Source organism: Eurosta solidaginis, unplaced genomic scaffold, assembly GCF_040869045.1.
Source record: "Eurosta solidaginis isolate ZX-2024a unplaced genomic scaffold, ASM4086904v1 ctg00001216.1, whole genome shotgun sequence".
Classification (NCBI taxonomy): domain Eukaryota; kingdom Metazoa; phylum Arthropoda; class Insecta; order Diptera; family Tephritidae; genus Eurosta; species Eurosta solidaginis.
In genome coordinates, this window is record NW_027137007.1 from 96,714 (window position 1) to 115,049 (window position 18,336).

General features: G+C 37.6%; 1 long non-coding RNA gene across 1 annotated transcript; it reads left to right on the forward strand.

Moving 5' to 3' along the window:
• The first annotated feature begins 748 nt into the window (after positions 1-748).
• Positions 749-10,039, forward strand: LOC137236016 (uncharacterized). Its single transcript, XR_010948218.1, has 3 exons — positions 749-795; positions 976-1,233; positions 9,325-10,039. It is a non-coding gene; the product is annotated as an uncharacterized lncRNA (long non-coding RNA).
• Positions 10,040-18,336: the final 8,297 nt, after the last annotated feature.

Genomic DNA, 18,336 nt, shown 5'->3' on the forward strand with positions numbered 1-18,336 from the left:
TTTTAGTCGGTTAACCCCATCCACTTTGACGTAGAAATTGAACCGTTAACGGTAGGACCTTGTATCAGCTTGTGGATTAATATACACATAAAAACCTACCATCTGCAAACATAAAATCGATTCTGTCTTGCTTGGTTCAATAAATATGGACACTTATCCCTTTTAGTCGGTTAACCCCACCCAGTATGACGTAGAAATTGAACCGTTAGCGTTAGAACCTTGGGTCAGCTTGTGGATTAATATACACATATCGATTCTATCTTGCTTGGTTCAATAGATATATATACTTATCCCTTTTAGTCGGTTAACCCCATCCACTTTGACGTAGAAATTGAACCGTTAACGATAGAACCTTGTATCAGCTTGTGGATTAATATACACATATCGATTCTATCTTGCTTGGTTCAATAGATATATATACTTATCCCTTTTAGTCGTTTAACCCCATCCACTTTGACGTAGAAATTGAACCGTTAACGATAGAACCTTGTATCAGCTTGTGGATTAATATACACATATCGATTATATCTTGCTTGGTTCAATAGATATGTATACTTATTGTTTAGGCCGACAGCCCAAACTCCAAACATAAAAGGTCGCCCTCGCATTTTTCTTATATTGGTTAACAGTGCCAGTCAAATTGTTTATGTTAACCATACAAATGAACATCGCTGGAATAAATAAACAGTTTGACTGGCAAGCGGTATTGAACTGTTATGTTCTTTTAATTCACTTGTTTTCACACATCAAGGAGAAAGGACGTATCCCGCCGCAGTTTCCAGCTTCAACCAAAAGGTAACCTGCAAATATATATATAAATTTTTGTGTTTAATCTTTATCTTCAATAAAGACTATTTGTGATTATTAATACTAATACCAACTTTTTTGTTCTTTTCTGCACTATATCTTGACCGGCACCATCCCTGAGCTGTGGCCCGGCCAAGACATTGGTCCTTAAACCGTTTTTTCATCCAGCGACCATTTTGCGAACCACATCAATTCCACTGTTTATATATTATTAAAGAAGCGGATTTTGCGAACCAACAACTCACTGTGTAAATATTAGATTGCGTGCCAATAGCAGCGGATTTTCATTTTTGCGAGGACTAACACGTGAATTCCATCAACAATTATAGTACTTGGTATTTGATTTGCGGAGATTTTTTTGTGCTACAAGCAACAACAACTTCATATTGATTTCATCAGTTTGGAAATTCTACAAATTATTAAAAGGTACGTGGTTATTCAGTGTGCACAATTTAATTATAAATTAGTGAAAGTGGAAAGTGCGCGAGTGATTTTGTGAAAAATAAAATACAAAATTAAATTTGATTTGTACAAATAGCCTTTTTGACCATCAAATATTGCTTGCCGCCGACGGTAAATAATATTTGACACGGCTTAGGGGTCTTCGCGGTTGCATTATTGCACACAAATATTTGTACAAACAGTGTTTGGGAATATTTTAATAGGAAAGTGCAAGTAATTTTTCAAAATTTAATTAATTCAATTCACATTTATATGACTTGCACTTCTCTGTTATTAACAGCCCACAACAACAACACTGCACTGTGTAATTAACCTCACTTTGGGTTTGGTTCATCACAGTTGAATTTGAGAAAAATTAATTTCACAAAAGTCACTCGATTTGTAATTAAATTCACTTTTTTAAAACAAATAAAATATAATTTGAGCGTTTATTTAGTGGACGGAACATTTTTCCTCCAACTTACTCAGTTTTTCACTTGCGTTTGATTTGAATATACTGTGCTACATACATATATACACGCACACGTACATAAATATATTTGAATTTAAGAAAAATTAATTTCACAAAAGTCACTCGGGTTTTCATTCAATTCACTTTTTAAAACAAAACAATTTAATTTGAGCATTTATATAGTGGACGGAACAATTTTCCTCCAACTTTGCTCAGTTGATTCGCTTGCGTTTGATTTTAAATATATACTGTGCTACATACATATATACATGCACATGCATAAATATATTTGGTTGGCGAGCAATAATTTTTTTTTAACACGTATATTTATACGTATATACAGTCCACTGGTTTTTTACTCTGAAAATTATTAAATTTCAGTTTACTCGTTTCAAAATAAATATTTACGTTTGTAATTTTACACAAATTTGTCAGAAATTAATTTAATTTGTTGGGTTGATTTTGTTGGTGGAAAGCGTTAACTAATTTATATTAGCAAATTGGGTAATTCCACAGACACTCACTCTGTGCATTTAATATTTTTGAAAATATTCATTGTTTGTAATATTTAAAATATTTTTCAATATGGAAGCATATAACCGCCTAGCAGATACCGTAATTGAATTCGACATCGAATTCTTAAGCAAACCCACAAGCGAGCACTCCAAAAATTCGCTGAAAATTCAGCAGCAGGAGTTGAAGTCCATGTGGGATAAAGCCAAAGCTGCTTTCGATGATCTGCTAGTGGCCGAGGACATTACCGCTAAAGACGTTACTGCAATTAGAAAGAAAAATAAATCATGCTATACCGTTTTTGTGTGGTGCATGACAAAAATTAATGACCTGTCGGAAAAATTTGAGAAGGCAGAGAAGGAGAACGATCCTGCCTTCACGCCACGTAATTTGCATTTAGCACCTTGTGATACTGATATATTCAAAGGTGATTATTTGTCATGGCCAACTTTTCGTGACATGTTCACGGCCATTTATATTCTAAATAAAAGCCTGTCGCCAGTACAAAAATTATATTATCTCATACAAAAAACCCAAGGTGAAGCCAGAGAAATCGTTAAGAAATGCGAATTGACGAATGATGGTTTTGATATAGCTTGGAAAAATTTGTGCGACAGGTATGAAAACAAGAGAATATTAGTCAATACCCAATTAAAGATTCTTTTCAACCTTCAATCAGTCGAAACTAAATGCGGTAATTCAATAAAAAGATTACAAAGAGACATAAATAATTGCATATCCTCGTTAGTAAGTCGTCATATTGACATATCTAATTGGGATCCAATTATTACATACTTATGTTCAACTAAGCTTCCAGACGTGACCCTTTCGCTATGGGAACAGTCCGTAGAAAACAAGACAGAAACTTCCAAGTGGGCGGATATGGACCGATTTCTGACAAATCGTTTTCAAACGTTAGAATCAGTCTCATGTTTAAGAGGTACAAAGAGTACAAAACCTCAAAGAGTACAAAACTCAAAGCAGGCCTCTGAACATTCCTCAAAGAAACTTGGCGCTTTCCAAGCATGTTTAGCTAAAGGCACTTGTAAAATGTGTCAAAGCAATGATCACAAAATTTATGCGTGTTCACAGTTCAAAAATTTGGACACCAATGAAAGACTTGCTTTCATAAAAAGAAATCACTTCTGCCTAAACTGTCTGTCATCGGGGCATTCAGTGTCAAAATGCACAAGTGCGTACAATTGCAGCAACTGCCATTTAAGACATAATACCCTTCTGCATTTACAGACAAGTAAGGCAAAACTTACACAGGTAAATAATTCAGCAGATTCATCAGATGAGCAACCGTGCACTTCAAGGCAAGCTCAATCTCAAAATGAATCTGCAAAACAAAAAAAGCAGCAAAATAAAACTACTGTAAAATCTAATTTTATTAATACCAGTAAAGGGGTTTTACTAGGCACAGCTCGCGTCACCATTCATTACAATGGTACAGATTTTTCGGCCAGAGCTCTCATAGATTCGGGATCTGAATGCTCTTTTATCACTGAAAGACTCAGACGAAGAATCAACCTGCCAACTCGAAATATGCATGCTCAAGTCTCGGGCATCAATAATTCAGTTTCTACGCAGGTAAAAGAGGCATGCGCCATTCAGTTGCGGTCCCCAATTGACCCACTAATTTCTAATGACGCATTAGTTCTAGTTTTACCCCATTTGACAGGTAATTTGCCAACATGCGATGTTAGTGCATTAACACAACAAGCATTCCCTGATCTCGTGCTTGCGGATAAACGTTTCTTCGTAAATGAGCCAGTTGATCTTATTCTGGGCGGGGATATTTATCCGCAAATCATATTAGACGGTATCAAAAAAAATATTCTTAGCACTCTTTTAGCTCAAGAAACTGTCTTTGGTTGGATACTGACTGGACGTGCTGATGCAGCCAGTCCAACCAATCATAATCGGGTATCCTTTTACAATGAAGTGGCTTTAGACAAACAGCTAAGGTCATTTTGGGAGCTCGAAGACACGCCGAAAGCTAAAGCCTCCACATTAGAAGATACATTTTGTGAGGAATTGTATCAACGTACAACGCACCGGAATTCTGACGGAAGATACATTGTGTCGCTTCCGTTCAGGTCAGAATTCCCAGGAGAGATAAATCTAGGTCCATCATTAAGAATAGCGTGCTCTCAATTCTATAAAAATGAAACCCGACTTAGAAAAAATCTCGATTTACAGAAAGAGTACAATAGAATCATACTAGAATACGAGACTATGGGCCATATGTCAAAATTAGATTCAATTCAATCGGCCAATGCAGTCGATAATTACTATTTACCAAATCATGCAGTAATAAAAGAAGAAAGCATCTCTACCAAAGTTAGAGTTGTTTTCGATGCTTCTTCACGCTCTTCAAATGGTGTCAGCCTGAACGATGTTCTTCTTCCTGGTCCTGTGCTTCAGGCTGATCTACCAACATTAATTCTTCGCTGGCGACTTTTCAGATACGTCTTCAATAGCGATATTGAGAAGATGTATAGGCAAATCCTAGTAGATCATAATCATACAAGATACCAAAGAATAGTTTTCCACTCAAGTCCAGATGATCAAATCAGTCTGTATGAGCTCAAAACAGTGACATTTGGTATCAATTGTGCTCCTTATCTAGCAATAAGGACTTTACTTAAACTGGCTGATGATTCCGAAAAATCTCATCCAATCGGTTCAAATATCCTACGAAAAAATATGTATGTCGACGACGTTCTTTCGGGAGGGCATACTATTGCATCTGCGATCAGAGCAAGAGATGAAATTTCCAGGGTTTTAAGTTCAGCTGGTTTTCCATTACGAAAATGGACTTCAAATTCCAGTAAAATATTACAGGGTATTCCCAAAGCTCATATACTGAGCGAAGATTTCTTAGAATTTGAAGACTCAAGTAGTGTAAAGGCGCTCGGTATTAGGTGGAATGCCCATTCCGATCAGTTTTACTTCATAGCAAACCCTATAGAAGAAAACACCGAGCCCACAAAAAGAGCGATACTATCTACTATCGCAAAACTCTTTGACCCGTTAGGGTGGCTAGCTCCAACAATTATCGTGGCAAAAATGATCATGCAAAATATCTGGTTAGAGGGTACTGGCTGGGATGAAACCGTTTCGTCTTCAACATTAGACAGGTGGAAAAATTTTACCAATACGTACAAGGATATCGATAAAATACGAATACCGCGATGGGTGGCCTTTTCTCCAACAGAAAAGGTCGAAATCCACGGATTCTGCGACGCCTCCGAAAAAGCGTATGGTGCAGCCGTGTATTTGAGAGTGGAAACCAACGACGGCATATTTGTGAATCTGCTTTTGGCAAAAACAAGAGTAGCTCCAGTCAAAACCATCTCACTTCCTCGACTGGAACTTTGCGGTGTTGTATTATTAGCGGAAATAACCGAATCTATCTGCGCTAACCTTGATTTAGGTCAACAAAACATCCACCTGTGGACAGATTCGACAATCGTACTGGCTTGGATACGAAAACCTCCGTGCTCATGGTCAACTTTCGTTGCGCATCGAATTACAAAAATCGTCGACAAAGTTGGAAGTTCATCGTGGTATCATGTGGATTCAGGTACAAACCCAGCAGATTTAGCCAGTAGAGGAATACTAGCCGAGGATTTAGTCAACAATTCTCTGTGGTGGCAGGGTCCTTCTTGGCTCCAAGGAGAGAAGGAAAAGTGGCCAACACAAGATTTGGATTTTAACACGAATATTGAAGAAAAACGCGTACAAGCACATGCAACCGCAATTTCAAGCAATATTAATGATATTCTCGACAGGTTTTCAAATCTTCCTAGGGCGTTAAGAGTTATCTCATATATACTCAGGTTTTTTCATAAAACGCATTCTAAAACGAAAGATTGTAGTCAACATGAATCTTATTTAATTTCCTCAGATGAAATTAAAGCTACAACAACCCGTTTAATAAAACTTGCTCAGAAGCAATATTACGGATCAGAAATTTCAAGTTTGTAATCCAAAACACCAATTGGATCTAAAAGCGGAATACTTTCGCTCACTCCATATCTTGATGAAGACGAAGTAGTGAAAACGGGTGGACGACTTGGTGCATCCAAAGATACTACCGAATCTGAACGCCATCCCATAATACAATTGTACAATTGTAGGTTTACACGTCTGTATGTTCAGTTTGTCCATGAAATGTCTCTCCATGGTGAAAGCCAATTAATGCTGCGCATCATTAGAACTCAATACTGGATTCCAAAAGTTAAAACCATGATACGATCCGTAATTCATAATTGTAAGATCTGCACGATCTTCAAGAAACGATCGCAAAATCAGCTCATGGGAATTCTACCTTAAGAACGCACCACATTTTCGCGTGCATTTACCAATACAGGGGTAGATTTCGCAGGGCCTTTCGATATTAAGAATTACAGTGGGCGCGGGTGTCGTACCTCAAAGGGTTACGTTTGTCTGTTCGTTTGCTTTTCTACTAAGGCCATACATTTAGAAGCCACTAGTGATTTGAGCACTTCCTCGTTTCTAGCCGCTCTTTCAAGATTCGTAGCTAGACGAGGATGTCCAAGAAACATTTATTCGGACAATGGAACAAATTTTGTCGGTGCATCACGTGCATTAAAAACTGAATTTAAGGAATTTCTTGCCGATGCAAGAAACCAAACCCTGTCAAAATATTCCCATCAGGCATTAAATTGGCATTTCATACCAGCAGGAGCTCCACACATGGGAGGACTATGGGAAGCGGGAGTGAAAAGCTTTAAAAGCCACTTCAAAAAAGTGGCCTTAAACAACAAATTCACTTTTGAGGAATTTAACACATTGTTATGTAGAATTGAATCGTGTCTCAATTCTCGCCCTCTTAGCCCCGCTTCAAATGAACCATCTGACCTTGAGCCTCTAACACCAGGATACTTTCTGATTGGAGGACACCTATTAGCACCAGCGGAAATCAGCGTTGATGAAAATACTGCCTCAATAGTCAATCGCTGGCAGAAACTCAAGGCATTACATCAAAACTTCTGCAGAAGATGGAAATCAGAATATCTTTCGGAACTACAGAAACGGATAAAATGGAAGCATCCTAAATCAAATATGCAAGTCGGAGATATGGTGGTTATACGGGAAGACAATCTTCCTCCCAACGAATGGAGATTGGGGCGTGTGATAAATTTACACCCTGGTTCAGACAACCGGGTGCGCGTTGTGGATATAAGGACTGAAAGGGGGCAAGTAACAAGACCACTTGTCAAACTAATATTACTACCACCCTATACCGCGGAAACCGAAAACACGTCAAACCCTAATCTTCAGCAGTAACGCTACAATTGGAGTTACAAAATCTCCACACAACATCAAAACTTCTCCTAACCAAAACGAAGCAACTTCAACAAACTCATAGTGGAAACAAAAATTTCTTTTTTTTGATGCAGCCTAGTATTACATATGTACATGTACATACATGCTTGCGCACATGGGTGGTGATTTTCATTTATAAAAGCAACAATATTTTTCTAGAATTGATGAACACTTTTTATTATTAATTTTTCAATTTTTTAATGCTATTTTTACACACTCACTACAAATTGAGGTTATCAGGTAGTCGCCACCGAAAACATGTGCACAGGCATATACATAATGACTATGTGCATTGAACTGCATGGAATCATGAAAGAAAAAAATTTCGGGTCTACTTAAGCAATCAAAAAAAAGTTCGGGGTTTCGCAAACCACATATTACATCATGAAATTTCCCTCAAATAAATATTTCCTTTGTTCTTTTTGCCTAATGCATTATATATAAGGGTGCTCACATAAACATAATTTTTTATTTTTGTTGCGAGGAAACGAAAAAAAGGATAGTACAATGGCAAAGGCAACGTTATTTAAATTAAACAAAATCGCTGCCAATTCCATTGCATACACCCGTTTTTATCGAAATAAAAATAAAAACAAAAATAAAATAAGTAGCAAAAAAAAAATTACGGAAATAAAAAAATTTTCAATTAAGGACACCCTAATATAATGCACGGCACATAGCACAATTCCTTTTTACTTTTCGAAGTAAAAAGTTTAAATACAAATAAAGAACAAAAAATTTTCTAATAAAAAAAAAAACAGAGGAGAAATTTCGGATTGCTCGGCTCACCCTAATGCAACATATTGCAATTAAGTTTTTGCTTTTCGAAGCAAAAGCCAACACTTGAAAAAAACATTTTTTTTTTCTTTCACAATAAAAAAAAAAAGCCTGCACACCCTACTACATATGTATGTTGTCACTCCACGATCGCATAATTTTATTGCGGATCGTTGCAAAAAACAAAAAAAAACACAATCACACACTTTTCACTATGCCAGTTACTCTGCTTTGGTGGAGGTTTTTTTTTGCTTGACCTTTCATAGGTCTTCATTATCATATCTTTTTTTCCTCTCTTTTTTGTTGTAATATATATACACATATGTATATTTTGTTTCACAAAAACACTTCACTAACGACAAATTAACGACGGAAAAGTTAAATGCCCGCGATTTACATTACTCGCCCGCACACGCACTAATTAAAATTACAATTTTAAGAAAGAATTCACTCCCGCACGTTTTTTTTTCTTCTTTTCGTTTCATTAATTAATCCGGAACTGAAGTTAGTGAAATATGCAATATATCGATATTGCAACCAATCGATTCACTAGTACGGTAGCATAAGGGTATTGACACATCATCAATTATCCGTAAGGCTACATGCGTCACATACGGAAAAGCATGACGTAAACATTTACGTTTTTGAGAAACGAGTTAGTAATCAAAAATAAATGCTATAAATGCTTGGAAATGTATAAATTAGACATGAAAATCGTTCCTGGTAAAGTTTGGGTTGGCGTTGTTTCTGTCTTGGGGGTCCGAGGGTATCATTTGTAAAACAAATGAATAGCAGTTATACTACTTTATATACTTATTTATCGCATACTTTACCCTGCTTCCACCAACAACCCCTTATAAGGTGAAGTCTACATATACCTTGTCAGAATTGCTCGCCAACCGAAATACGCTCGCTACGTCGATGAAATTAGAACAACTTATTTTCTTTTTCAGAAAAATTACGCGATTCACTTCAATTCGCAAAACAGCTGAGGCAAAGGGGTTCTCTTTAGCCTGCCGCCTATGCGAAAAGAAACATCCACTTAGGGTGTGCCCTATCTTCCGCGATAGCACAACGGAAAAAAGGTGGTATTTCGTTATTAAACACCGCTATTGCACCAATTGTTTGTCATCTCTGCATAGTGCAGCTCATTGCACACACGAGGGGCGGTGCAAGAAATGCGAGGATGACCACCACACCATGCTGCATATCGCGGAAGTTCGGGACACGACGCGCCGGGCACAAAACACGTGGCATCGCAGGCCACAGAGAACCACCGAGGAAAGCGACACCCTCTCCATCGATGCATCCGAGGTCAAAGCAGAGTCCTCTGGAGCGGAAACATCCGCTTTCCGCCCAGGGGTCTCAGGTGGAGTGGAATCATCTGCATTCCTCCCACCCTCTACGAGCGGATTGGAAATGAAAACTTTCCAACCGCGCCGTTTTCGACCTCTACTTCAACACGAGGTGATCGCAAGCGAATTGGAAATGAAAACTTTCCAACCGCAGAAGAACAGCCAAAAAAGAAGAAATCGACGTAAGCAGCATACACATCATAGTCGGAGAGTGGAATCATCCGCATTCCACCCCCATCCAACTCGTGGTTTCCGGGCTGGGAGGTTGTCAACCCACGCGCACCGCCGCGGTTGATCCAGTGCCTCACGTCGGTTGCGCCCACTGCCGTCATTAGGGTCGAGTCGGGTGGACGTTTGCACCTGGTGCGAGCTCTTCTCGATCCATGCGCTGCGACGTCTATCATCGCGGAAGATCTCGTCCGCCAACTCCGCCTCGAGGTGATGGTTGTGGACAATCCGCGTGGGTGCTTTATCAAGCTGCGGGGCAAGCATGGGCAGACGGCAACCGTTACCACCTATACTGTGGCGTTGCCACAATTCCAGAGGCAAACCCCTTTAACTAGCCTCGACACAACGGTAGCCACGCCGTATGCAAATATCAGGCTCGCAGACCCGCGGTTTTACAACGCCGCCCCAGTCCGATTGGTGCTCTGTGCAGACGTGGTCCCAAAGGTTCTGCTGGGCGCCATACCAGCCGGGATTTTGGGGCCCCTGTTGGCACAGAATACCATTTTGGCTGGGTATTGTCTGGCGCCTGCTAAATTGGTTTATATATATATATATTAATTGCATTTCATACTATACATACTATACTTTTCTTACAAAAAAAAAAAAAAACATAATTGAATTTATAGTAAATTTGAATACTTTTATATATATACTTTTAAAAAAAAATGAATTTTAAATACTGCTTATGCATACACATAAGCAATGACGTATTTTATACATAAATGTATGAAATTTGAAAATAAATGTGGCACTGAATTAGAACCACGTGTACCTTCATTTATTATTTTACAATTTTCTCCTTTAGGTGGCTCAAGTGGAACTTAAGCTGAAAATAGTTGTAAACTTAATTTAAGCAAATTCTGCGAACCAGCGGCGGAATATGTCCAAATAAATCTTGCGTGTCGCAAGGGGGCCGGCATGTTTAGGCCGACAGCCCAAACTCCAAACATAAAAGGTCGCCCTCGCATTTTTCTTATATTGGTTAACAGTGCCAGTCAAATTGTTTATGTTAACCATACAAATGAACATCGCTGGAATAAATAAACAGTTTGACTGGCAAGTGGTATTGACCTGTTATGTTCTTTTACTTCACTTGTTTTCACACATCAAGGAGAAAGGACGTATCCCGCCGCAGTTTCCAGCTTCAACCAAAAGGTAACCTGCAAATATATATATATAAATTTTTGTGTTTAATCTTTATCTTCAATAAAGACTATTTGTGATTATTAATACTAATACCAACTTTTTTTGTTCTTTTCTGCACTATACCGGCACCACCATCCCTGAGCTGTGGCCTGGCCAAGACACTTATCCCTTTTAGTCGGTTAACCCCCATCCACTTTGACGTAGAAATTGAACCGTTAACGATAGAACCTTGGATCAGCTTGTGGATTAATATACACATATCGATTCTATCTTGCTTGGTTCAATAGATATGTATACTTATCCCTTTTAGTCGGTTAACCCCATCCACTTCGACGTAGAAATTGAACCGTTAACGATAGAACCTTGGATCAGCTTGTGGATTAATATACACATATCGATTCTATCTTGCTTGGTTCAATAGATATGTATACTTATCCCTTTTAGTCGGTTAACCCCATCCACTTTGACGTAGAAATTGAACCGTTAACGATAGAACCTTGTATCAGCTTGTGGATTAATATACACATAAAAACCTACCATCTGCAAAAATAAAATCGATCCTATCTTACTTGGTTCAATAGATATGGACACTTATCCCTTTTAGTCGGTTAACGCAACCCACTTCGACGTAGAAATTGAACCGTTAACGATAGAACCTTGTATCAGCTTGTAGACTAATATACACATAAATACCTATCATCTGCAAAAACAAAATCGATTCTATCTTGCTTGGTTCAATAGATATGGACACATATCCCTTTTATTCGGTTAACCCCATCCACTTTGACGTAGAAATTGAACCGTTAACGATAGAACCTTGTATCAGCCTGTGGAGTAATATACACATAAAAACCTACCATCTGCAAAAATAAAATCGATTCTGTCTTGCTTGTTTCAATAGATATGGACACTTATCCCTTTTAGTCGGTTAACCCCACCCAGTATGACGTAGAAATTGAACCGTTAGCGATAGAACCTTGGATCAGCTTGTGGATTAATATACACATATCGATTCTATCTTGCTTGGTTCAATAGATATGTATACTTATCCTTTTTAGTCGGTTAACCCCATCCACTTTGACGTAGAAATTGAACCGTTAACGATAGAACCTTGTATCAGCTTGTGGATTAATATACACATAAACACCTATCATCTGCAAAAACAAAATCGATTCTATCTTGCTTGGTTCAATAGATATGGATACTTATCCCTTTTTGTCGGTTAACCCTATCCTCTTTGACGTAGAAATTGAACCGTTAACGATAGAACCTTGTATCAGATTGTGGATTAATATACACATATCGATTCTATCTTGCTTGGTTCAATAGATATGTATACTTATCCCTTTTAGTCGGTTAACCCCATCCACCTTGACGTAGAAATTGAACCGTTAACGGTAGAACCTTGTATCAGCTTGTGGATTATTATACACATAAAAAGCTACCATCTGCAGAAATTAATTCGATTACATCTTGCTTGGTTAAATAGATATGTATACTTATCCCTTTTAGTCGGTTAACCCCACCCACTATGACGTAGAAATTGAACCATTAAAGATAGAACCTTGGATCAGCTTGTGGATTAATATACACATATCGATTCTATCTTGCTTGGTTCAATAGATATGTATACTTATCCCTTTTAGTCGGTTAACCCCATCCACTTTGACGTAGAAATTGAACCGTTAACGATAGAACCTTGTATCAGCTTGTGGATTAATATACACATAAAAACCTACCATCTGCAAAAATAAAATCGATTCTATCTTACTTGGTTCAATAGATATGGACACTTATCCCTTTTAGTCGGTTAACGCAACCCACTTCGACGTAGAAATTGAACCGTTAACGATAGAACCTTGTATCAGCTTGTAGACTAATACACACATAAATACCTATCATCTGCAAAAACAAAATCGATTCTATCTTGCTTGGTTCAATAGATATGGACACATATCCCTTTTATTCGGTTAACCCCATCCACTTTGACGTAGAAATTGAACCGTTAACGATAGAACCTTGTATCAGCCTGTGGAGTAATATACACATAAAAACCTACCATCTGCAAAAATAAAATCGATTCTGTCTTGCTTGTTTCAATAGATATGGACATTTATCCCTTTTAGTCGGTTAACCCCACCCAGTATGACGTAGAAATTGAACCGTTAGCGATAGAACCTTGGATCAGCTTGTGGATTAATAAACACATATCGATTCTATCTTGCTTGGTTCAATAGATATGTATACTTATCCTTTTTAGTCGGTTAACCCCATCCACTTTGACGTAGAAATTGAACCGTTAACGATAGAACCTTGTATCAGCTTGTGGATTAATATACACATAAATACCTATCATCTGCAAAAACAAAATCGATTCTATCTTGCTTGGTTCAATAGATATGGATACTTATCCCTTTTTGTCGGTTAACCCCATCCACTTTGACGTAGAAATTGAACCGTTAACGATAGAACCTTGTATCAGATTGTGGATTAATATACACATATCGATTCTATCTTGCTTGGTTCAATAGATATGTATACTTATCCCTTTTAGTCGGTTAACCCCATCCACCTTGACGTAGAAATTGAACCGGTAACGGTAGAACCTTGTATCAGCTTGTGGATTATTATACACATAAAAAGCTACCATCTGCAAAAATTAATTCGATTACATCTTGCTTGGTTCAATAGATATGTATACTTATCCCTTTTAGTCGGTTAACCCCACCCACTATGACGTAGAAATTGAACCATTAAAGATAGAACCTTGGATCAGCTTGTGGATTAATATACACATAAAAACCTATCATCTGCAAAAACAAAATCGATTCTATCTTGCTTGGTTCATTAGATATGGACACTTATCCCTTTTAGTCGGTTAACCCCACCCACAATAGATATGGACACTTATCCCTTTTAGTCGATTAACCCCACCCACTATGACGTAGAAATTGAACCGTTAACGACAGAACCTTGTATCAGCTTGTGGATTAATACACACATAAGAACCTACCATCTGCAAAAATAAAATCGATTCTATCTTGCATGGTGCAATAGATATGGACACTTATCCCTTTTAGTCGGTTAACCCCACCCAGTATGACGTAGAAATTGAACCGTTAGCGATAGAACCTTAGGTCAGCTTGTGGATTAATATACACATAAAAACCTACCATCTGCAAAAATAAAATCGATTCTATCTTGCATGGTGCAATAGATATGGACACTTATCCCTTTTAGTCGGTTAACCCCACCCAGTATGACGTAGAAATTGAACCGTTAACGACAGAACCTTGTATCAGCTTGTGGATTAATACACACATAAAAACCTACCATCTGCAAAAATAAAATCGATTCTATCTTGCATGGTGCAATAGATATGGACACTTATCTCTTTTAGTCGGTTAACCCCACCCACTATGACGTAGAAATTGAACCATTAAAGATAGAGCCTTGGATCAGCTTGTGGATTAATATAAACATACAAACCTATTATCTTCAAAAACAAAATAGATTCTATCTTGCTTGGTTCAATAGATATGGATACTTTTCCCTTTTAGTCGCTTAACCCCACCCACTTTGACGAAGAAATTGAACCGTTAACGATAGGACCTTGGATCAGCTTGTGGATTAATATACACATAAAAACCTACCAACTGCAAAAATAAACTCGATTCTATCTTGCTTGGTTCAATAGATATGTATACTTATCCCTTTTAGTCGGTTAACCCCAACCACTATGACGTAGAAATTGAACCATTAAAGATAAAGCCTTGGATCAGCTTGTGGATTAATATACACATAAAAATATATCATCTGCAAAAACAAATAGAATCGACCTTACTTGGTTCAATAGATATGTATACTTATCCCTTTTAGTCGGTTAACCCAACCCACTTTGACGTAGAAATTGAACCGTTAACGATAGAACCTTGTATCAGCTTGTAGACTAATGTACACATAAATACCTATCATCTGCAAAAACAAAATCGATTCTATCTTGCTTGGTTCAATAGATATGGACACTTATCCCTTTTATTCGGTTAACCCCATCCACTTTGACGTAGAAATTGAACCGTTAACGATAGAACCTTGTATCAGCCTGTGGAGTAATATACACATAAAAACCTACCATCTGCAAAAATAAAATCGATTCTGTCTTGCTTGGTTCAATAGATATGGTCACTTATCCCTTTTAGTCGGTTAACCCCACCCAGTATGACGTAGAAATTGAACCGTTAGCGATAGAACCTTGGATCAGCTTGTGGGTTAATATACACATATCGATTCTATCTTGCTTGGTTCAATAGATATGTATACTTATTCCTTTTAGTCGGTTAACCCCATCCACTTTGACGTAGAAATTGAACCGTTAACGATAGAAGCTTGTATCAGCTTGTGGACTAATATACACATATCGATTCTATCTTGCTTGGTTCAATAGATATGTATACTTATCCCTTTTAGTCGGTTAAGCCCATACACCTTGACGTAGAAATTGAACCGATAACGGTAGAACCTTGTATCAGCTTGTGGATTAATATACACATAAAAGACTACCATCTGCAAAAATAAAATCGATTCTATCTTGCATGGTGCAATAGATATGGACACTTATCCCTTTTAGTCGGTTAACCCCATCCACTTTGACGTAGAAATTGAACCGTTAACGGTAGAACCTTGTATCAGCCTGTGGAGTAATATACACATAAAAACCTTCCATCTGCAAAAATAAAATCGATTCTATCTTGCATGGTGCAATAGATATGGACACTTATCCCTTTTAGTCGGTTAACCCCACCAAGTATGACGTAGAAATTGAACCGGTAGCGATAGAACCTTGGATCAGCTTGTGGATTAATATACACATATCGATTCTATCTTGCTTGGTTCAATAGATATGTATACTTATCCCTTTTAGCCGGTTAACCCCATCCACTTTGACGTAGAAATTGAACCGTTAACGATAGAACCTTGTATCAGCTTGTGGATTAATATACACATATCGATCCTATCTTGCTTGGTTCAATAGATATGTATACTTATCCCTTTTAGTCGGTTAACCCCATCCACCTTGACGTAGAAATTGAACCGTTAACGGTAGAACCTTGTATCAGCTTGTGGATTAATATACACATAAAAAACTACCATCTGCAGAAATAAATTCGATTACATCTTGCTTGGTTCAATAGATATGTATACTTATCCCTTTTAGTCGGTTAACCCCACCCACTATGACGTAGAAATTGAACCATTAAAGATAGAACCTTGGATCAGCTTGTGGATTAATATACACATAAAAACCTATCATCTGTGAAAACAAAATCGATTCTATCTTGCTTGGTTCAATAGATATGGACACTTATCCCTTTTAGTCGGTTAACCCCACCCACAATAGATATGGACACTTATCCCTTTTAGTCGGTTAACCCCATCCACTTTGACGTAGAAATTGAACCGTTAACGATAGAACCTTGTATCAGCCTGTGGAGTAATATACACATAAAAACCTACCATCCGCAAAAATAAAATCGATTCTGTCTTGCCTGGTTCAATAGATATGGACACTTATCCCTTTTAGTCGGTTAACCCCATCCACCTTGACGTAGAAATTGAACCGTTAACGGTAGAAGCTTGTATCAGCTTGTGGATTAATATACACATAAAAAACTACCATCTGCAGAAATAAATTCGATTACATCTTGCTTGGTTCAATAGATATGTATACTTATCCCTTTTAGTCGGTTAATCCCACCCACTATGACGTAGAAATTGAACCATTAAAGATAAAACCTTGGATCAGCTTGTGGATTAATACACACATAAAAACCTACCATCTGCAAAAATAAAATCGATTATATCTTGCTTGGTTTAATAGATATGGACACTTATCCCTTTTAGTCGGTTAACCCCACCCAGTATGACGTAGAAATTGAACCGTTAGCGATAGAACCTTGGATCAGCTTGTGGATTAATATACACATATCGATTCTATCTTGCTTGGTTCAATAGATATGTATACTTATCCCTTTTAGTCGGTTAACCCCATCCACTTTGACGTAGAAATTGAACCGTTAACGGTAGAACCTTGTATCAGCTTGTGGATTAATATACACATAAAAACCTACCATCTGCAAGAATAAAATCGATTCTATCTTGCTTGGTTCAATAGATATGGACACTTATCCCTTTTAGTCGGTTAACCCCACCCAGTATGACGTAGACATTGAACCGTTAGCGATAGAACCTTGGATCAGCTAGTGGATTAATATACACATAAAAACCTACCATCTGCAAAAATAAATTCGATTCTATCTTGCTTGGTTCAATAGATATGGACACTTATCCCTTTTAGTCGGTTAACCCCACCCAGTATGACGTAGAAATTGAACCGTTAGCGATAGAACCTTGGATCAGCTTGTGGATTAATATACACATATCGATTCTATCTTGCTTGGTTCAATAGATATGGACACTTATCCCTTTTAGTCGGTTAACCCCATCCACTTTGACGTAGAAATTGAACCGTTAACGATAAAACCTTGTATCAGCTTGTGGATTAATATACACATAAAAACCTACCATCTGCAAAAATAAATTCGATTCTATCTTGCTTGGTTCAATAGATATGTATACTTATATCTTTTAGTCGGTTAACCCCACCCACTTTGACGTAGAAATTGAACCGTTAACGATAGAACCTTGTATCAGCTTGTGGATTAATATACACATAAAAACCTACCATCTGCAAAAATAAAATCGATCCTATCTTACTTGGTTCAATAGATATGGACACTTATCCCTTTTAGTCGGTTAACGCAACCCACTTCGACGTAGAAATTGAACCGTTAACGATAGAACCTTGTATCAGCTTGTAGACTAATATACACATAAATACCTATCATCTGCAAAAACAAAATCGATTCTATCTTGCTTGGTTCAATAGATATGGACACATATCCCTTTTATTCGGTTAACCCCATCCACTTTGACGTAGAAATTGAACCGTTAACGATAGAACCTTGTATCAGCCTGTGGAGTAATATACACATAAAAACCTACCATCTGCAAAAATAAAATCGATTCTGTCTTGCTTGTTTCAATAGATATGGACACTTATCCCTTTTAGTCGGTTAACCCCACCCAGTATGACGTAGAAATTGAACCGTTAGCGATAGAACCTTGGATCAGCTTGTGGATTAATATACACATATCGATTCTATCTTGCTTGGTTCA